The 18824-nt window shown below is 35.9% G+C and overlaps 1 long non-coding RNA gene and 1 pseudogene across 3 annotated transcripts in view; one reads left to right on the top strand and one right to left on the bottom strand.

The window, feature by feature from the left end:
- The first annotated feature begins 3515 nt into the window (after positions 1 to 3515).
- On the top strand, positions 3516 to 4436 carry LOC118846869 (annotated as a pseudogene).
- A 2262-nt stretch (positions 4437 to 6698) lies between these two features.
- LOC118846387 overlaps positions 6699 to 18824 on the bottom strand; it is a 38595-nt gene continuing 26469 nt past the window's right edge. Inside the window, exons 1-3 of one of the 3 annotated variants that reach the window (XR_005010189.1) lie at positions 12628 to 12825; positions 9925 to 9996; positions 6699 to 8441 (exon numbers count right to left, since the gene is read on the bottom strand). This is a non-coding gene — a long non-coding RNA (uncharacterized LOC118846387). Of the gene's footprint in view, positions 8442 to 9341; positions 9997 to 12627; positions 12826 to 16411; positions 17356 to 18824 lie in introns of those variants that run through there. The other 2 variants (XR_005010190.1, XR_005010188.1) reach the window with 2 other exon arrangements.

The following is an 18824-nucleotide window of genomic DNA, read 5'->3' as shown; positions in this document are numbered from 1 at the left end:
GTTTCTTATTTTTTTTACATCATTAGGGTTCTTGATATCTTGGATCATGCTAATAGCTGAAACTACATTATCTCTTGTGCATATTACTATTGGGGTAAGGTTTTAGAAGTCATGAGGATTGAAGAAAGCATCTTGACTTTCATGTTGTTGGTCATATGGATAAGAAGACTAGAGCACCATGATCTAATGAATAAAATCAGTAAATATGAGAGACATAATCATCCCACTATCTTCTACCCTGGCAAGGCATCATCATCATCATCATTGTCATATAGCTTTACATAATACATTAAGGTTTGCAAAATATTTTTCATATATTATCTCATTTGCTCTTCACAACAACCTTGTGAGATGGGTACTATTGTTATCCCCATCTACTAGACAAAGAAACTGAGACTGAGATCAAGTGACTTGTCCAGGGTCACACAGTGATTAAGTATCTGAGGCCAGATTTGAGCTCAGGTTTATCCCAACTAGAAGCCCAGCACCCTATCTACAATGCCACCTAGTTCCCTCATCTGCAGTATTGTGTTCTGCATGATACCTTTTAGAGGAGACATTGGCAAGCTGGAACTATTCATATCATATGTAAAATGGTTAAGAAACAGAGAATGTTTAGACTGAAGGAGGAGACACCAAAGGAATGACATAGCTATAGTCTTCAAATAATTGAAGAGTTACCTCATAGAAGAGGGATTAGCCATATTTTGCTTAATTCTCCCTTCAAAAGAGAGAACTAAGACTTCGAGGTAGAAGTAACAGAGAAGTCGATTTCAGATGAAAACAATGAAGAAGTTCCTAGCAATTAGATCTATCCCCAAATGGAACAGGCTACTTCAGAGAGTAAGGGCCACCTATGAATATATTCATATAAAGACTAGATGACTTTTGATAGATATAGTATGGTGAGGACTTCTGCATGGAATAGATAACTCTGAGTTAATGTTAATTGATTGATTAATAATTTTTAAAAAAAAATTTGTTAAGTGCTTCCCATGTTCCAGGAACTGGGAATACAAATACAAGAAAAACATTACAGTCCCTGACCTCAAGGATCTTCCATTCTTCTAATTTTGGTGGGGAGTGGCTTTTTTTATTTTAGACTTGAACACTAAAACTTAAGAACATAATAAGAAAAGAAAAAGAAACATAAACTTAAATATAAAATTAGAAAGGAAAAACAACATGTCATGTGCACAGCAGAATGTAAAATATATAGCAATAAATTTTGATTCCAAGAAAACCTATATATTAAATACTATGCATCATGTTGAAAGCTGTCCATCTTTTCTTTGCTTCCTAATAGGTTTTATTTTGTTCTCAGCTGTAGATCTTACAATCTAATAGAGGAAGGCAATGTAAATTGTGGGAGGGGCCATGGAGGAAAAGGAATGGTGATTGATGTCATAGGATAGATGATTGACATGTCCTTTCCAGGAACCTAGGAATGGTAGTGCTGATTTGGTCTCTATTCTGAGAGACAGAGTTGGAATAACTGTAGCTAACATTGATATAGCACTTTAACTCTCACAAAGCATTTTTCATTTTATGTCATTTGATCCTTATAATAACTCTGGAGGTACCTCATAATAGTAGGTGCTATTATTATTATAATTGTATCGATGCAGAAACTAAGGCAGACAGAGGTATAGTGACTTGCCCAGAGTGACTCAGCTAGTGAAATGTTTGAGACTGGATTTGAATTCAGATCTCCTGTACTTCAAACCAGTGGTCTATCCACTATGTTGAGAGAGAGAGAGAGAGAGAGAGAGAGAGAGAGAGAGAGAGAGAGAGAGAGAGAGGGAGAGAGAGAGAGTATGTGTTTGAAGGGCATAGGAAAGGCATGACATGGAGGGCATGGTGCAGAACAAGATAAGATGAATGACCACCAATCAGAAGCCAAGGGTAGTAGAAGTGGAAACATTTATTAAGAACCTAATCAACCTAATCCAGTGCTAATTTCTATAGAGGACACACAGAAATACACAACATGGCGTAAGGCCTTCAAAAAGCCTATATTCTAGCTAGAGACACAGCACTAGCTCACACAAAGTAATTAAAAGATAGTCAGGATCAAAGGGTATAGGCAGTTTAATAACTGTTTGACTTTAATTCCAGATTGCTCTCCAAAATGGTTGGATTAGTTCACAGTTCCACCAACAGTGAATTAGTGTCCCAATTCTTCCACATTTCTTCCAACATTTGTCGCTTTCCCCCTCAATCATTTGAAATCATAATTTAAGCAATATTGTTTTAAAAACAGCTTTGAGTGACTAAGTCATTTTGACTATTATAAATGCCCAAATTAACTTCAAAGGACCTATGAAGGAAGACACTATCTCCACCCAGAGAAAGAACCGATAAAAGTATGTATAGAATGATTTTACATATTTGTGTGTGTGTGTGTGTGTGTGTGTGTGTGTGTGTGTTTAATGGTAGCCATCTCTAGGGCATGAGAAGGGAGGCAAAAAAAGAAAGTTACGTGATAATTTTAATATATTTTTAAAAGGAATAGCAAGTTGTACATGACAGATTTGCAGTTTTATGTGCAATCATCTTTTTTTCTATTCTATTATGTTATAAAAATGATTATTTTATTTCTTAAGTTCAGAATAAAAATTTTAAAGTACAGTAGGAGTTCAGAGAATAGAGATATCGATCAGAGACTTCATAAATGATATGGGACTTGAGCTAATCTTTGGAAGAATTATAGGATCAGGAAAAGTGGGAGAAGGAAAGAAGGTTACTTCAGGTGGGAGGAATTACATGAGTAAAGCCACATTGGGGGGGGGGGGTGTAAGGGTGGGGCAGAATGAACAAAACATATGTAGGGAAAAGTGAGAAAAGAAAATACACTGACCCTGGGATACACAAGAAATTGTCATATGTGATTGTGATGACTTTTGGTTCCAAAGGGGATTTCTGCAGCAGAGCTCAACAAAGCTGTGATTTAGGAAGGAAGAGAAGAGATTTATGAGATGAAGAGGTGTAAAGAGCCTTAGAAAGCTCTTAATTCAGTCCTTTGTTTACATAACAAGAGGCAGCCTGGTTTAGGGGAAAGACTACTAACTCTGGAGTCAGAGAGCCTGAGTTCAAATCCCATCCCCAAAGCCTACTACCTCTATGACCTTGGGCAAGTTACCTAATCTCTAGTTAGCTCAGTTTCATCATGTAGAAAAGGAGGGAGGTTGACCTAGATAGCCTTTGAAATCCTTTCTGGCTCTAGGTCTATGATCCTATGACACTGAAGGGATTTAGGAAGTGACTTACTCAAGGTCACTCAGGTAACTAGCAAAGCTATAATTTTACCCCAGGTCTTCTGGCTCTGAAATCCATGTTATTTCCCTGAGAAAAGTACCTGTCTCTCCTGTATCAAGGAAATAAGTTGTCCCTAAGTTACAGAGAAGACTTGAGCTCATTTAACTATGAAAAATTTTTATACTTATGAGAATTCTTTGGGTGGGAAGTTCTCCAACTCTGTTCCTTCCTTCCCCTTCAGAATTAGAGCTCAGTCAATGAAGAGACATAACCACATAGAGGCAAGTGAGTTTTTTTTCAAGGATTCTCCAGTTTCCGGGAGCATCAGATCACACTCTTTGTAATCTTCTTGGCCCTGTGCATTTTTGCCTCAGCTGGCAATGTCATCGTTGTGATAATCATCCAAATTGACCATCACCTCCACACACCAGTGTACTTCTTCCTGAACATGCTGTCCACTCCTGAAACCTTGTCCTCATTGGTCCTTATCCCAAGGATGCTGTACAGCCTTGTGTGCAGGGGTAAGTCCACTTCCCTGGCAGGCTGTGGCACCCAAATGTTCTTTTTTGTCACATTTGGCATCAATAACTGTTTCCTGCTCATGGCAATGGGGTATGATCGCTATGCGGCCCTCTGCAACCCATTGAGGTATGCAGTCATCATGAACAGGAAGGTGTGTACCCTGCTGGTGTGGGGAGCATTTAGCATTGGTCTCATTGTAGCAATGACACAAGTGACATCGGTGTTCAGGTTGCCCTTCTGTGGGGTAGAAGTGGCCCACTTCTTTTGTGATATCCGTTCTGTGATGAAACTCTCCTGCGTTGACACCACCATCAATGAGATCTTAACTCTAATAATCAGTGTATTGGTTCTTCTGGTACCTGTGGGTTTGGTCTTCATCTCCTATCATCTCCAACATTCTTAAAACTGACTCTGCTGAGGGTTGGCAAAAGACCTTTGCCACATGTGCCTCTCACCTCACCGTGGCCATTGTCCATTGTGGTTGTGCTGCCATTGCCTACCTATAGCCCAAGTCAGAAAACACCAGAGACCAGGACCAACCGATTTCAGTGACCTATACTGTCATTACCCCACTGCTGAACCCTGTTGCATATAGCCTGAGGAACAAAGAGGTCAAGGATGCTTTGCTTCGAGCTGCTGGTAAAAAACATCCCTAGTTATGACTGCCATTATCATGAAGCACTTACCCATCACACCAAATGGGTAAGAAACAAGAAAAGTACTTAACTGTCACTCTTCAGATTTAGGTTCTCAGAGCCATGCTCTAACAGGATATTTATTGGAAGAGAAAACAAATTCAATTTCAGTCAATGGGTGGGGGGAGAAAAGGGAGCATCTTTTTTATATTTGTTCATTTATTTCTTTTTAGTTTTCAACATTTATTTCCATAAGTTTTAAATTTCCTCCCCCTCCCCAAGATGGCATGCAGTTCAATATATGCTCTACATATACATTCCTATTAAACATATTTTCACATTAGTCATGTTGTATGGAAAAAATAGAACAAATTGGAAGAACCATGAAAAAGAAAAAAATCAAAACAAAACAAAAAAGAAAATAGTCTGCTTTGATCTTCATTCAGACTCCATATTTCTTTTCCTGGATGTGGATGGCATTTTCTATCATGAGTCTTTTAGAATTGTTTTAGGTCCCTGCATTGCTGAGAAGAGTTAAGTCTATCAAAGTCAGTCATTGCACACCATGGCTGTTATTGCAAACCATGTTCTCCTGGTTCTGCTCACTTCATTCTGCATCAGTTCCTATAAGTCTTTCCGGGTTTTTCTGAAGTCCACCTGTTCATCATTTCTTATAGCATGATAGTATTCCATTACATTCATATGCCACAACTTGTTCAGCCATTCCCCAGTTGATGGGCATCCCCTTGAATTCCAGTTCTTGGCCACCACAAAAAGAGCTGCTATGAATATTTTTGTACCTGTGGGTCCTTTTCCCATTTTATGATCCCTTTGGGATACAGCCCTAGAAGTGGTATTGCTGGGTCAAAGGGTATGCACATTTTATAGCCCTTTGGGCATAGTTCCAAATTGCTCTCCAGAATGGTTGGATCCGTTCACAGCTCTACCAACAATGAATTAGTGTTCCAGTTTTCCCACATCTTCACCAACATTTATCATTTTCCTGTTTTGTCATATTAGCCAGTCTGATAGGTGTGATATGGTACCTCAGAGTTGTTTTGATTTGCATTTCTCTAATCAATAGTGATTTAGAGTATTTTTTCATATGACCATAGACAGCTTTAATTTCTTCCTCTGAAAATTTCCCGTTCATAGCTTTTGACCATTTATCAATTGGAGATTGACTTGTATTTTTGTAAAGAGGGAGCCTCTTTGATGGAAGACTTTGCCTCTGGAAGAGGACTAGACAAAAGAGGTGTGAGTCCTTGACTGTGGGTATGCAGAGACAAAAATATGAGTATACACTGGCACAATGAAAATGGAAATAAGGCTAAAAAATAATGCAGGAATATGTTCTTTACAAATCCCCCTCTGGTTCTTTGTGAGAGTCTCTAATGACTTGGAAAATCTTAAGGGAGAGGTCCTTACACAGTGTTAACCCTTCTTCCCACTTCCCTTCAACTGGGGAAGGATGGATGGGATGGGGATGGGGTTTATTAGCTCTAACTGTCTTATCTGCTGAGAGAGGCTCAATGAAATCTTCTCCAACAAACATTTCTTAGCATGAAATATAAGAGGAATATTTTTCCCATTCATATGGGCCCTCCTCTAACCTAGAGCTAAACTGTATCTTCAAAGATGCTGCGCATTCATTCTGGTCAAGTTGTTATGAAAGTAAACTAATACAGTGGAAAATAAGGTCTTAACATCATATAGGAAAGATGGGATCCAGAATTAGGGTGCTTTGTGGGAGAAATTAACGAACAAGAGAAGGGTTTGGGGATATTGTGGCTTTTTAATTTTTTTTTCAAAGGAAGGTGAATCAAAGAATAAGGGAGAAAAGGAGCTAAGGAAGGAAACATAAAGCTTTGAGAGATGATAATGGTCATGGGAGGGAAAAATAAGAAACACAATTAATTTATGGCATCTTGATGGACTAATCCTCCAGCCATCTGGTGGCATAATATTAGAAAGTCCTCAACCCCAATTTAAGGAGAAATAAAATTTAACCAACTATGCAAGGATATGGTAAAGAGGGTGGTTTCATCCACTTCTGTAATAACTGCTAGTTATCCTTAGATAAAAGACTACAGTTTTGTCTAAAAGGGCTTCTTTCACAATTGTAAAAGTATCTGAATATTTTCCCTTGTCCTCTATCATTGAAAAGAAAATATATTCTTATAATAAATTTTGCCAGTTGCATTCCAAATCCTCTCTTTTTCTCCCTTGGCTGATCTTCCCCTTCCCGCCCCACCTCTCTCAACCCATCCTTCTTTTGTGAAATGCTTTACTTACCTACCCTAAGCTGCTACACAATGCTGCTGATTGGCTGTGTAGTCTAAATGAGTCTGAAATGTCATAAAAACCAAATCAGTACCCTAGGAAAATGAAGCTGCTATTCAGCAAGAGCAGTATTCCATAACATGCTAATAAGTTTCTTTGCTTATAGTTTGGCTTCCAATCTTGGACCCACAGTCATCAGAGCTCCTGTGACAGTTACACCTTTACCAAGCAGTACCATTTCTCTCAATTGAAAGAATCCCCCAACATCCAGCATAAGGGACAGCCAAGTTCCCAGTGAGGGCAATAGTCCAAGTAATTTGAGGTTTGTTCCATCTCCTGGGAAGAATTACTTAAAATAATTCTTCACTATTACCAAAGCATTTGTTACCCAAATTTTCCACCATGGCTGTCTGAATAGAAGAGGGATTCAATCTTACATACAGAGTATATAGTCTTTTGTCTCCATTCAATTATGCCTATCCAGGACACACTCACAGAGAACTTGCTTATAGGGTTCATTTCTACTGAGGCAAATATGCAGAGATCTCCAACCTCCCCTAGAAAGGATAGGGCCTTACCCAAACCACCTTATTTGGTCCCAATCTTAAGATGATCTTGACCTCCACTCCCACAAACTAGCCTTTCCTTTGGCTTTTCTGAGCTCTGTGATGCAATACAACAGAGTTCAACAATCATTTACTAAGTGCCTTCTATGTGCAGGGTACTGAACTAGGCACAAGGGAGATACAAAGTTCAGAAAAGATATGGCCCCTCACAGAGCTTGAATTCTAGCATGGAAATGCTAGAGCACCAACTGAGATGAAACTAAACAAAACACCATCTTTAAGCATTTTCGTTGTTGTTGATTTTTAAGTTGAATCTTTTATTTGAATATATGTAGCAAAGCTGAAGACCTTGTCAGAGTCCGTGGAGGCACAAAGTGAATGTCTCTCCTGTCTTCTCCAAATTCAGCATTAACATCATGTAGGCTTTAGCAACCTTTGAGATGATTTAGAGTATACAAATATCAGCCTGCTCAGGTACACAGAAAACCCAGAGAAAAATCATTTTAAGCCTCTAAACGCTGATCTTGATTCTTATGTTTGAAAAGATGCTGACAATACCATCAGTCCTAGCAATCCATCACAAACATTGAATGTTATATTCTCATCTACCAAGCATGGATTGGGGGGAGAGTGGGTGGGAACGGGATAGTCAGACACTCACACTGCCACCTTCTCCAGTACCTCCCTTAATCGACTTGACAAAGAACTGAGCTTGTGTAAACAAGATAAAATATTTTAAGTTCTCAAAACAGAGTGAGTGGGGAATGAATAGCTCTGGAAGCATGGATGGTCAGAAAAGAAAAAAGGAAAGTCAATAGGAAAGGCTGGTAGTTAGGAAGGAAACATACATTTATTGTCTACTATGTGCCAGGCACTATGCTTAAATGCTTTATAAATATCATCCCACTTGATCTTCACAATAGCACCACGAGGTAGGTGCGATAATTATCCTCACTTTACAGGTGAGGAAACTGAAGCAGACAGAAGCTAAGTGACTTGCCCAGAGTCACATAGCTGGTATGTGTCTGGGGCTGAATTTGAATTCAGGTCTTCCTGACTGCAGGTCCAGGAGCCTGTCCACTGCCTCAACATTCCAGTCAATGGACAGAGAAATGGGCATTATACAAACATGGACTCCAGAATGTAGAGGTCTGTTCAAGGAGGGCTACCATCTAAACTAATGTGACTGAAGCTCAGAAAAATGCACATGCCAAGTATGGATGAACTTATGCTGACAGCTTACTGGTAAGAGTCAAATGACTACCCATCATCAGGAAGCAGCCAATCTAAAGTATGATCGATAAGTCTGGGAATTACACCTGTAATGAATCTTTTGAAATGGAAGGGGTTAATCATAAGTTTAATTACACATTCAATTCAATCAACTTTAAGTACAACAAACTTTATTATGTGATAGGTACTGAAGGCAAAATGGTCCTAGCTGGCAGGGAGCTCAGAGTCTAATAAGTGATAAAAGATGAGTAAATAGATAGGAATGGTTCAGAATAAAATGTGATGGTGCCAAAGAGCCATGAAAAGTGGCATGAGAAATTTGAGGAAGGAGAGCTTACTTTCAGCTGCTAGCACAGTGAGGACTTCACAGAGGAGGTAACTTTTGTGTGGAACACTGAAGGACATCAATAGACAGAAATACTAGAGAGAAGCATATATTCAAAGTTAGGGGAGGGGTCAGTGGGAACAAAAATATAAATATAGGAGAGGGTAGGAGGAGAAAGGGAAAGGGAAAGCGGTTTTTTTTGTCTACTATGTCGAGAAAAGTAGCAAGCGATGAGGCTAGGCAAGGTGGAAGTCTTTGAATGATAGGTGAAGGAATGTAGCCACTACCCTTTATTGAGTGGGAAAAGGGAAGCAAAAGACTAGTTATGGTTTTTACTGCATCTGAGAAAAGGAGAATTGGAGATGTGTGTGTGTGTGTGTGTGTGTAATCCAAAAATGTATCCAGAGAGAGAGAAATATATATACATACATATATATATATAATATCACACATATAATATACAATTATATTATTACAATATAATGCTATTTCATTGCATATTACATACAATATATTTAAATATGTATATGGTACATACAATTGTTTAAAATCTACCAATATGCACATATTACATAATGGGTAATATTTTCTATATTGTAATGCTATATCTATATATACATATATAATGTTCACCTATGCATAAGTCACTTATCACTATGCCACATGCTGAGCATAGTAAATGACAGAATAGTTATATTATAGCTATATCATATAAAAATAATGTTTATATTATATATTTATAAGATTTTAAATTATGTATTATAATTAATAAATTATGAAATACTTTGTGCCTTTGTTCTTTACTGCTTGGGAGTCTATTCAGAGGACTCATCTCTTCAAGAGGGCTGGTGCTATTAGAGTGACAGCTGCCTTCCCACCCCAACCCCCAATCCCTCAGGGCCCAGCTGGCACTGCCCTGTGAGGAGGGATGGGGCATCTGCCTCTCACTGACCAATTTGAAGTCTTCCTATTCCTTTTTGACCACTCCTACTGCTTCCTTATGTTGTGCCTGCACTCAGGCCTCCCAAGGTAGATGGCCACTACCCTGCTCTCCAACTCAATCACCCCCAACTCTGACAAAAAAAGTCCTAAAGAAGGATACAAAGACCTCTCCACTCCTCAGCTGTCATTTCTGCCACCTCTCCCTGGTGACTTCAGTCCTTGGATGAACACACTAGCCAGGGAGAGCAAGATAAATAGAATATATTTATATATTACATAATATATTATTATTTATTGTATTCTGCATTTCACATAAATTTATATATTAGATCAGATATAAAATCATACATAATATATAGTATACATTGTATATTGAATGTGGAATGTAGACTATTATTTATATAACGCAATATATAAGGTAAACATGTTATATTACATGATATATTTATATGTACATTAAATATAACTTGTATATGAATATCTAAATTATAAAACAATAAATTTATATATATACTATCTACACAATATATATTATATGATATATTCATTTACAAAAGAGATACAATATGTGATATAGTTTATAACATGCATTATATATTGATATGATAATCCATAGATAATTTATTATATGTCGTTATATGCCCTATAGTCATATTAATTGTGTTTTTCAATTTTTTATCTATAATTTTATTATACAAATGTATAATGCTGGCTGTGTCATTTAAATATTATAATGATAGATTATAAATATGTAATGTTTTATATAACATAGTATATGATACATTATGTTTACAAATATATTTGTATATCAGTGAGCACATTTTATTTAATATATTTTATATCACTATGCTATATCATATTTATATATAAATATATAATTATGGTATATGTTATAGGATTCTATAATTATATGATATGATATAATTAATTATTTTATAACAGATTACCTGTTATATAGAATTATATTATATTATGTGTAATAATTCAAATAACCACATATAGTTGAATACTTATATAAATAAGTTACATTAATTATATCGTTATATTTCATAAGCTATGTAACAGAACATAAAATGTGTAATATGTAATATATTATAATTTATTATATATGCCACCATAATAAGTTAATTATCACTCTAGCATAATAAATTCAATTATATTTATAATATGACAATAATCTGATAATGATACATAAATATTTGTACATTTTATGTACGTAATTGAAATTCTATTTTATAAATATTAATTATAAAATACTTGTTGCTTTTGTTCTTTGCCTCTTGGGCTCTATCAAGAGGAAACATCTTCTCAACAGCATTGGTGTCATTCAGGTGACTACTACCTCCCCTGCCCCAAGGGAGCAGGGATGAGTCTTCCCCTTCTTCAATCTGAGGCCTTGCTACTCTATTTGATGAGTGTCACACATCTCCTATTGTTCTCACTGCAGACTTCATAGGTATATCTCGTCTTCATCCATAATTACCAAGCACCAGACTGCCAGTACCAGCTAGCAGTGAGGCAGGCACCTTTTACCCAGTAGAATCCACTCCTCCACCCCCCACCAAGACCCTAATCTGCCATTTTATAATCCAGAGGCTTAGAGGGAGCCATAAAGACCTCCCCCTTAGCGGCCTCCATCACCATTATAGAATTTATACAATAGATACTATATTATGTGGTTTGTTATATATCATAGACATGGAATTTAGAAGATATTTATATAACATGACATACATAATATATTGTATTATGTAATATATTGCATAATATATAAATGTCAGTTATGTACTTAATATTATACATATATAAAACATTTATGTATCCCAGATTATATATATATATTATATACAATGTATCATTTATTATATTATCATATACACTGTCTAGGACCTTTTATGCCCCCAATCCAGGAATCTGTGTCAAGGAAGCTAGAGTGAATCACATTGCATGTGGAGGAGGAAGTCAAGAAACACAGGGATTCTGAGTCAAAGAAATGCTGCTTCTATCATAATATGCAATTGTATATTATTTTATGACTTTTCATAGTATATTATATGGGCTTGTGAATCAATACGACAATATTCATATGTAATGTATAGTATAATATTTTATGTACTATGTTAAATAGTATGACATGCTACCTATATAATAAGACAATAAGTAGTAAGTCAAGAAGTTAGTATTGCTGGTGCGGTATAAAACTTCCTGTTGTCGAGCTGTTTCCAACATTCCGTGACCACATTTGTGGTTTTCTTGACAAAGATACAGGAGTGCTTTTTCATTTCCTTCTCCATCTAATTCTACAGGTGAGGAAACAGGCAAACAGGGTTAAGTGATTTGCCCAGGGTCACACAGCTAGAAAGTGTTTGAGGACAAATACGAACTCAGGTTCTCCTAATTCCAGAACTGGTGCCCTACCAACTATGCTATGTTGCTGCCCTGATATAGCTTACTACACCAGTATAATAGTTATATTTATATGTACAGTAATAAGTTGTGTCATATGTATGTTATATTAGATATTAGATTTTTATAATTAGAAATTATATTTTATTTTTATAATTTTAAAAATTGCTGCTTTCATTCTTTGCTGGTACGTTCTCAATCAAGAGAACTTATCTTGTGGGTCATGATGTCGTGAGGGTGACTACCGTTTACCCTCTAGGTATTCTGTTTGAGAACTCTGGGTTCCATTTGAGGTCTCTGCCCTTGGCAACAATATCCCCCACCCCTGCTAGTCTCTTGCTATCATGACTGACCACTCCAAAAGTACAAGACCACCCAGAATCAGCAGTGTTCCAACCTGCAGCACCAGCCTCCAATAAGGAATGACCCCCTCCACCAGGCAACAGGACACACTCACCAGCCTCCAGGTGCTTAAAGACGGTCATGATGACCTCAACACACTTCAGCTGCCTGAGCTGCTGCCTATCCTCCTAGCGATCCCAGACTCAGGGTGAGAAAGCTAGCCAGGAAAAACAGCATAAATATAACATATTATATATAGTCATGTTATATGTTATATAGTGATATATGTAATTTATGTAACAGAACATATTATATGTGTTATATTATGTGCTGTTTAATTAAATGACATAATATTCTAATATATAATATAATTATATTATGTATTATAATTACTTATATATGTACATTACATATTACATTTACATTATACTTTACATTTACAAATTACAATTACATATATAATTACAAATCCATAATATGATCATTGCATTATGTATCATATTGTATTATTAATCTATAATTATATTATGTATTATAATTACATAATTATAATTATACTATATAGTTATATTATGTATTATAATGTATTCATATATTATATTATATAATTATATTGTTATTATACTGCATTTCAAATCTATATGATTATTATGTAATGTATGGCATATAGAATACATAGTTCATATCATATCATATGATGTTGTTCAGTCATTTCAGTCATGTCTGACTCTCCATTGACCCCAATTGGAGTTTTCTTGGCAAAAATACTGGAGTGCTTTCCCATTTCCTTCTCCAGCTCATTTTACAGATAAGAAACTGAGGCAAATGTGACTTGCCATGGTCACCCTTCTATTAAGTATCTAAGGCCAGATTTTAGCTGAGGGAAATGAATCTTCCTAACTTCAAGCGTGGTGCTCTGTGCACAATGGCGCCATCTACCTGCAGCATATCATATATTATATGATAAAATTGAGATACAGTAGATATTTACTCAGTATACGTAAGTATATAATATGTTAATGTAGTTATAATAAAATACAATAAAATATCATGTGTTCTATATTTATAGTACATTATACATCATATTAATTATGTACATTCTATATTCTATATATAATTATGTATTTAGGACATATCATTTATATATCACATTATATCACTTATATATAATATATAATATAATGTTGTAGTAAATATGTTTATATTTTATATGATATATCACATATAAGACATGATATATTACCTATAACCGTAATGTGTAATATATTTAATATTATATATAATTTAATATATTCTATATTATAGGTTGTATATTATATAATTTATTTATATCATATGCTATATGTATTATTTTTATTATATTGTATGTGACAAAATTTTATGCAATTTTATTATCACATATAATGTTATGTATTTAGATACTTATATTTTATAGAGGTAACTTTTGGTAAAGTGAATAGAGTACTGAGCCTGGAGTTAGGAAGACCTGAATTCAAATCTAGCCTCAGACACTTACTAGCTATGTAACCTTGAACAAGTCACTTAACCTCTCTTTGCCTCAGTTTCTTCATCTGTTAAATAGGGATAATAATTGCACCCTGGGTTGTTGTGAGGATCAAATGAGACAAGATTTGTAAAATGCTTAATACAGTGTCTGGCACATAGCTTGCTAGCTAACATCTTCACAGGCTAGTTGAGAGGAGAAGACTTTCTAAATTATAAAACGGGCAAAGTGTTAGATATTTTTTTATTAATATAGAATCAGTTTATCAGGCTCTAATACAATTAGCCAAGATAAAATAACCCTCAATGCTTCCTACTTACCAAATAACATTCTAGTTGTTAGGTCAGTTCTCCAGGTACTTTGAAATTGGAAATCAGATGTTATCTTAGAGACTATTTGTGCACTTTCTGATCATTTGACAAATATAGCGCTCTATAAGCTAATCTTTATTTGGGTTTTAATTAGATTTTTGTGAATTTAATTCATGTCAGTCAATTTACCATAATTTAACCAGTCCCTGAGAAGTTAGGCAGTTCTAGGTGGTACAGCAAATAGAGTGCCGTACTAGAAGACCTGAGTTCAAATCCAGCCTCTGATACTTACTAGCTATGTAATTCTGGGCAAGTCATGTAACCTCGGTCTGCCTCAATTTCTTCAACTGTAAAATGGGAATAAATATAGCACCTACATTATAATGTTTGTGTAAGGATAAAATGAGATAATATTTGTAAATCACTTAAAAGCCATAAAGTGCTATATAGATACTGGCTATTATTATTGTTCAAAGGACTCTTTTTAGCCATTACTTTAGATAAGAAATTGCTTGAGAAACTATGGAATTGGAACAATAGATGGGAGAGTTACAAAGATAGCTAAGATTAGATAATAGCCCTCAAGAAGCTCATAGTCTTGTTTGAAAGGCAAGACAAAATGGTGAAAAACCAAATAGCAATATAACTAAAATGTATTAATCAGTAACCCCTATTAAGCATTTACTATGTGTCACGTGCTCTGCTAAGCACTTGGGATACATGTAAAGCAAAAACAGTCCCTGTCCTCATGGAACTTACATTCTGGTGGGATGTAAAATACATGTACAATATACATCCAGAAGCAATGGAGAGTACCCTAAGAGGGGAAGGCTCTAGCATCTTGGTGGGGGTTGTGGGGGTGGGAAGGATGAACAAGACCAGGAAAGGGCTCCTGCAGAAGATGGGATGTGAACTGAGTTTTGAAGGGAACCAGGGATTCTTAGAATTGAAGGTAAGGAAGGAGATTGTTCCACCCCTTGGGGAATGGGGGAGGCAATCTATAGAAAAGCATGGAGATGGAAGTTGGAGTCTCATGTGTGTTGAACAGCAAGTAGCACGATATGGCTCTATCATAGAGTGGGTGGAGGAGAGCAACATGTGAGACATCTGGAAAGACAAGAAGGAGCCATGTTGGGAAGTTTCTGTGGAATCCATAGTCATCTATGGGTGTACTCTCTCAGATGATACAGACAGCAAACCTATCTACTCTCTCTAATTTTGTTTCTTTTTTGCCCGTCTCTTACTATAATGTCCTTCAGACATGGCCTTCCTGTAGGTCTCAAGTACTAGGGTACTAGTAAAACAGGGGCTATACATTCCTTGCTCTTGCTAAATGAGTCATTTTTGTTGTTGTTGGATCATTTCAACCATGTCCAACTCTTCTTGACTCCCTTGGGGTTTTCTTGGCAAGGGTACTGGAATGGTTTGCCATTTTCTAATCCAGACCATTTTACAGATGAGGAACTGAGGCAAATAGGATTAAGTGATTTGTCCAAGATCAGACAGCTAGTAAATGAGGCCGGATTTGAACTCATGAAATTGAGTCTTCCTGATTCCTAGCCTAATGTTCCATGCACAGTACCACCTAGCTGTCCATACTTTGTTGTCTTATGTGCCATTTTGTGTACTTACAATTTTCTACCAAAGATCCTATATAACACTTTGAAATTTCATTTATATTCTAAACTGACATTGCTTTTAGTTGTTGTGTCTCTCCTCTTGAAAAGGAAACTGGAGAAAGCAGTTTTTAGCCTCTTTTGGGCAGCTCCTCTTGGATTTATACTAGTTAAACTTCTAAAGGAAATGGTGGTTGTCCATACTGATGTCTTCTCTTTTATCCATTTCCCCTTTCTAGTATTGATAACTTATTTGAATAAGTCAGGCTGGAACTACCTCATTATTATGTTAAGTGTCTTCTTAACCTTTATTCTTTCTTTTTATTTAGTGCTAATTTCAACCTTTGCTTTTACAGGTTGTGGTCTGACTGCATAGAGACACCTGATTCAGAAATAACCGCTACATCATCATCATATCATTTCCTGTCTATTAAAACATAGTCAAACTTTTTTTTGTACAATGCTTACCATGTTCGGAGCCTGCCAACATTCATCCTGGAAGAATGTTTTCATAGTGTATGTAGAGATGATGTTTCTGAGGAGTTTACAAACCTATGGATTTTCTCATTTCTTAGTCCACAACTGTATTTCTTAAAATATTTTTCAAGATCTTCCCTTATATTCACCTTTGCATTGAAGTTACCTAGTTGTAGTCTATACAGACACAGACATACGCAAACACACACACACAGATACACACACAATGACTTGTTCTGGAAAATGTTGACTTCTTCATATAATTTCTCTTTCTCCATATCCACTGCAACAGGTGTTGGCATGTAGGTTGCAATTCTGTTCATGAACATTTTTTGTTTATACTCATTTTGAGCACAATAAGGTTAGAAGTTAAAGCATTACATGAATTCGCATTTCTTACAGCTTTTCACTATACAATGCAATGAACTATACCAACTCCTGTATTTGTTTCTCTGAATAGGATCTGGGAGTTACCAATACATTTAGTTACAACTTGATTATATCTTCTGGTTTTATTTACATATTACTATCATAGGGCTCAGTTTCTTCACTAATATGTCAACTCTCAGAATCATAGGCTCTCATAGTTGGAAAGGACTTTAAGGTTTATCTATACCAATCTCTACCTGCATAAAAATTCTCTCTATAACATCCAACACTGACAGGCTCTCTGCAGGGGAGTAATGTAATCAGAGAGGTACAATGAAAGAGATTAATTAGGTAGCAATGTGTGGGCAAGAACTGGAAGGAAAACAGACTGGAGGCTAGGAAACTGGGGCGGGGGTGGGGAACCAAGACTACATGTAGTAATTGACTCACAGATACACAAAATTTCTAGAAATTAAAAAAAAAAAACAAGAAAACAATACAGCATACAGGAGGTCATAGCTAAGAAGAAAATCTTCACATATTCCAAAAAAATATTTGTAGCACCACTTTTCGTTGTAGCAAAGAAGTGGAAACAAAATAGATACCCATCAATTGGAAAATGGCTACACAAATTGTGGTATACGAATGTAATGGAATATTATTTTAAGAAATGTGCTTTAACAAATGGTGAATATGATAATACAGAGAAGCTTCGAAAGACATGAATTGAGACAAAGTGAAGTAAACAGAATCCAGAAATCAATACATAATGGCCACAACAGTGTAAATAGAAAGAATAAACACAACACAATCAAAACTGAATTTGAAGAATTTGAAGATATGAGAAGACAACTCCTACCTCCCCGCACACACACATACATATACATGCACTGTTTAACAGAGGTGGAAGTTCCCATGGGTATGAAACATAATATATATTTTCAGACTTTTTCAAGGTATCGATTAGTTTTGCTGATTTTTTCTTTTCCTCTTTTTTGTGTTTTTTAAAAATATTATTTATTATATTGTATAGCTCTCTGGGGAAATTTAGGTGATATAAAAACAAAAGATATCAATAAAATATTTTAAGAGAAAAAAATAGGAATGAAACATTGCAGAGCTTCATAAATGACATTTATGTTCACTCAATAGATGTTCAGCCTACACGGAATTAGACTACTTATAGTTTAAGACCAAGATATACAGACTTTTTAAATTCTTTCTAAAACTTAATTAACTTATCTATAAAAGCCTGGGTCCAGAATGAAAACAAAAAGCAGAGGAAAGCCAGCTGTATTATCTTGGGTAATTTACATATTCTTGTAATGATTATAAGCTTCTCCCAGAAACAAAGGCCATCTTTTTCAGCATTGACATTTTTCTGGTGATATGTGGTTGAGATTCAGGAAGGGCAGCATGATGTTCTGCTACTTACTATCCATATAACCCTAGGAAGTCACCCTCTCTGGACCTCAGTTTTCTCATATGTTAAAAAAGGGGGAGGGGGAGATGGAATTGGACTAGATGATAATAGAGGTCTTTTAACCCTCCAAATATTTGATCTTATAAGCCGATAATTCAAAGAATTACAGTTGAGAGTGACCCAAAGAACACCAGAGAGGCTCATGGTAGGAATGAGCAGGCTGCAACTCATTACCCAATAATAATTTTGCAGAACAGGCATAAATGATGGTATCCAAGAGATGGCGAAACAGAAAAAAAGATAGTGGATTCATCAGATGGCAAAAGTGGGGAAAAAGCAGTGGATGATGTTCCCACAACTGCAAAGTAATTGAGTAACAATGCCAATTGTGTATTTAGACAATAATTGCAAGCTTTCCAAGTAAATTCATTTTTAAATGGTTTTAGTTTTCGTTATAAAGGAACAATACAGGCTTTCAAACTGCAAGAAAATGTGTTGCTCTTCAGTCAGCCAATCAATAGTACTAATCAGTCAGTCTCGTCATTGAGAGCCTAGGTTGTTCAAGGGATGCCAGGATCCAGGTAAACCACCGTCCACTCAGTCCTTCCTCCC

The sequence above is a fragment of the Trichosurus vulpecula genome, chromosome 4 (assembly GCF_011100635.1).
Source record: "Trichosurus vulpecula isolate mTriVul1 chromosome 4, mTriVul1.pri, whole genome shotgun sequence".
Classification (NCBI taxonomy): domain Eukaryota; kingdom Metazoa; phylum Chordata; class Mammalia; order Diprotodontia; family Phalangeridae; genus Trichosurus; species Trichosurus vulpecula.
The sequence above is the reverse complement of the archived record's forward strand: the minus strand, read 5'-3'. Positions and strand labels throughout refer to the sequence as shown.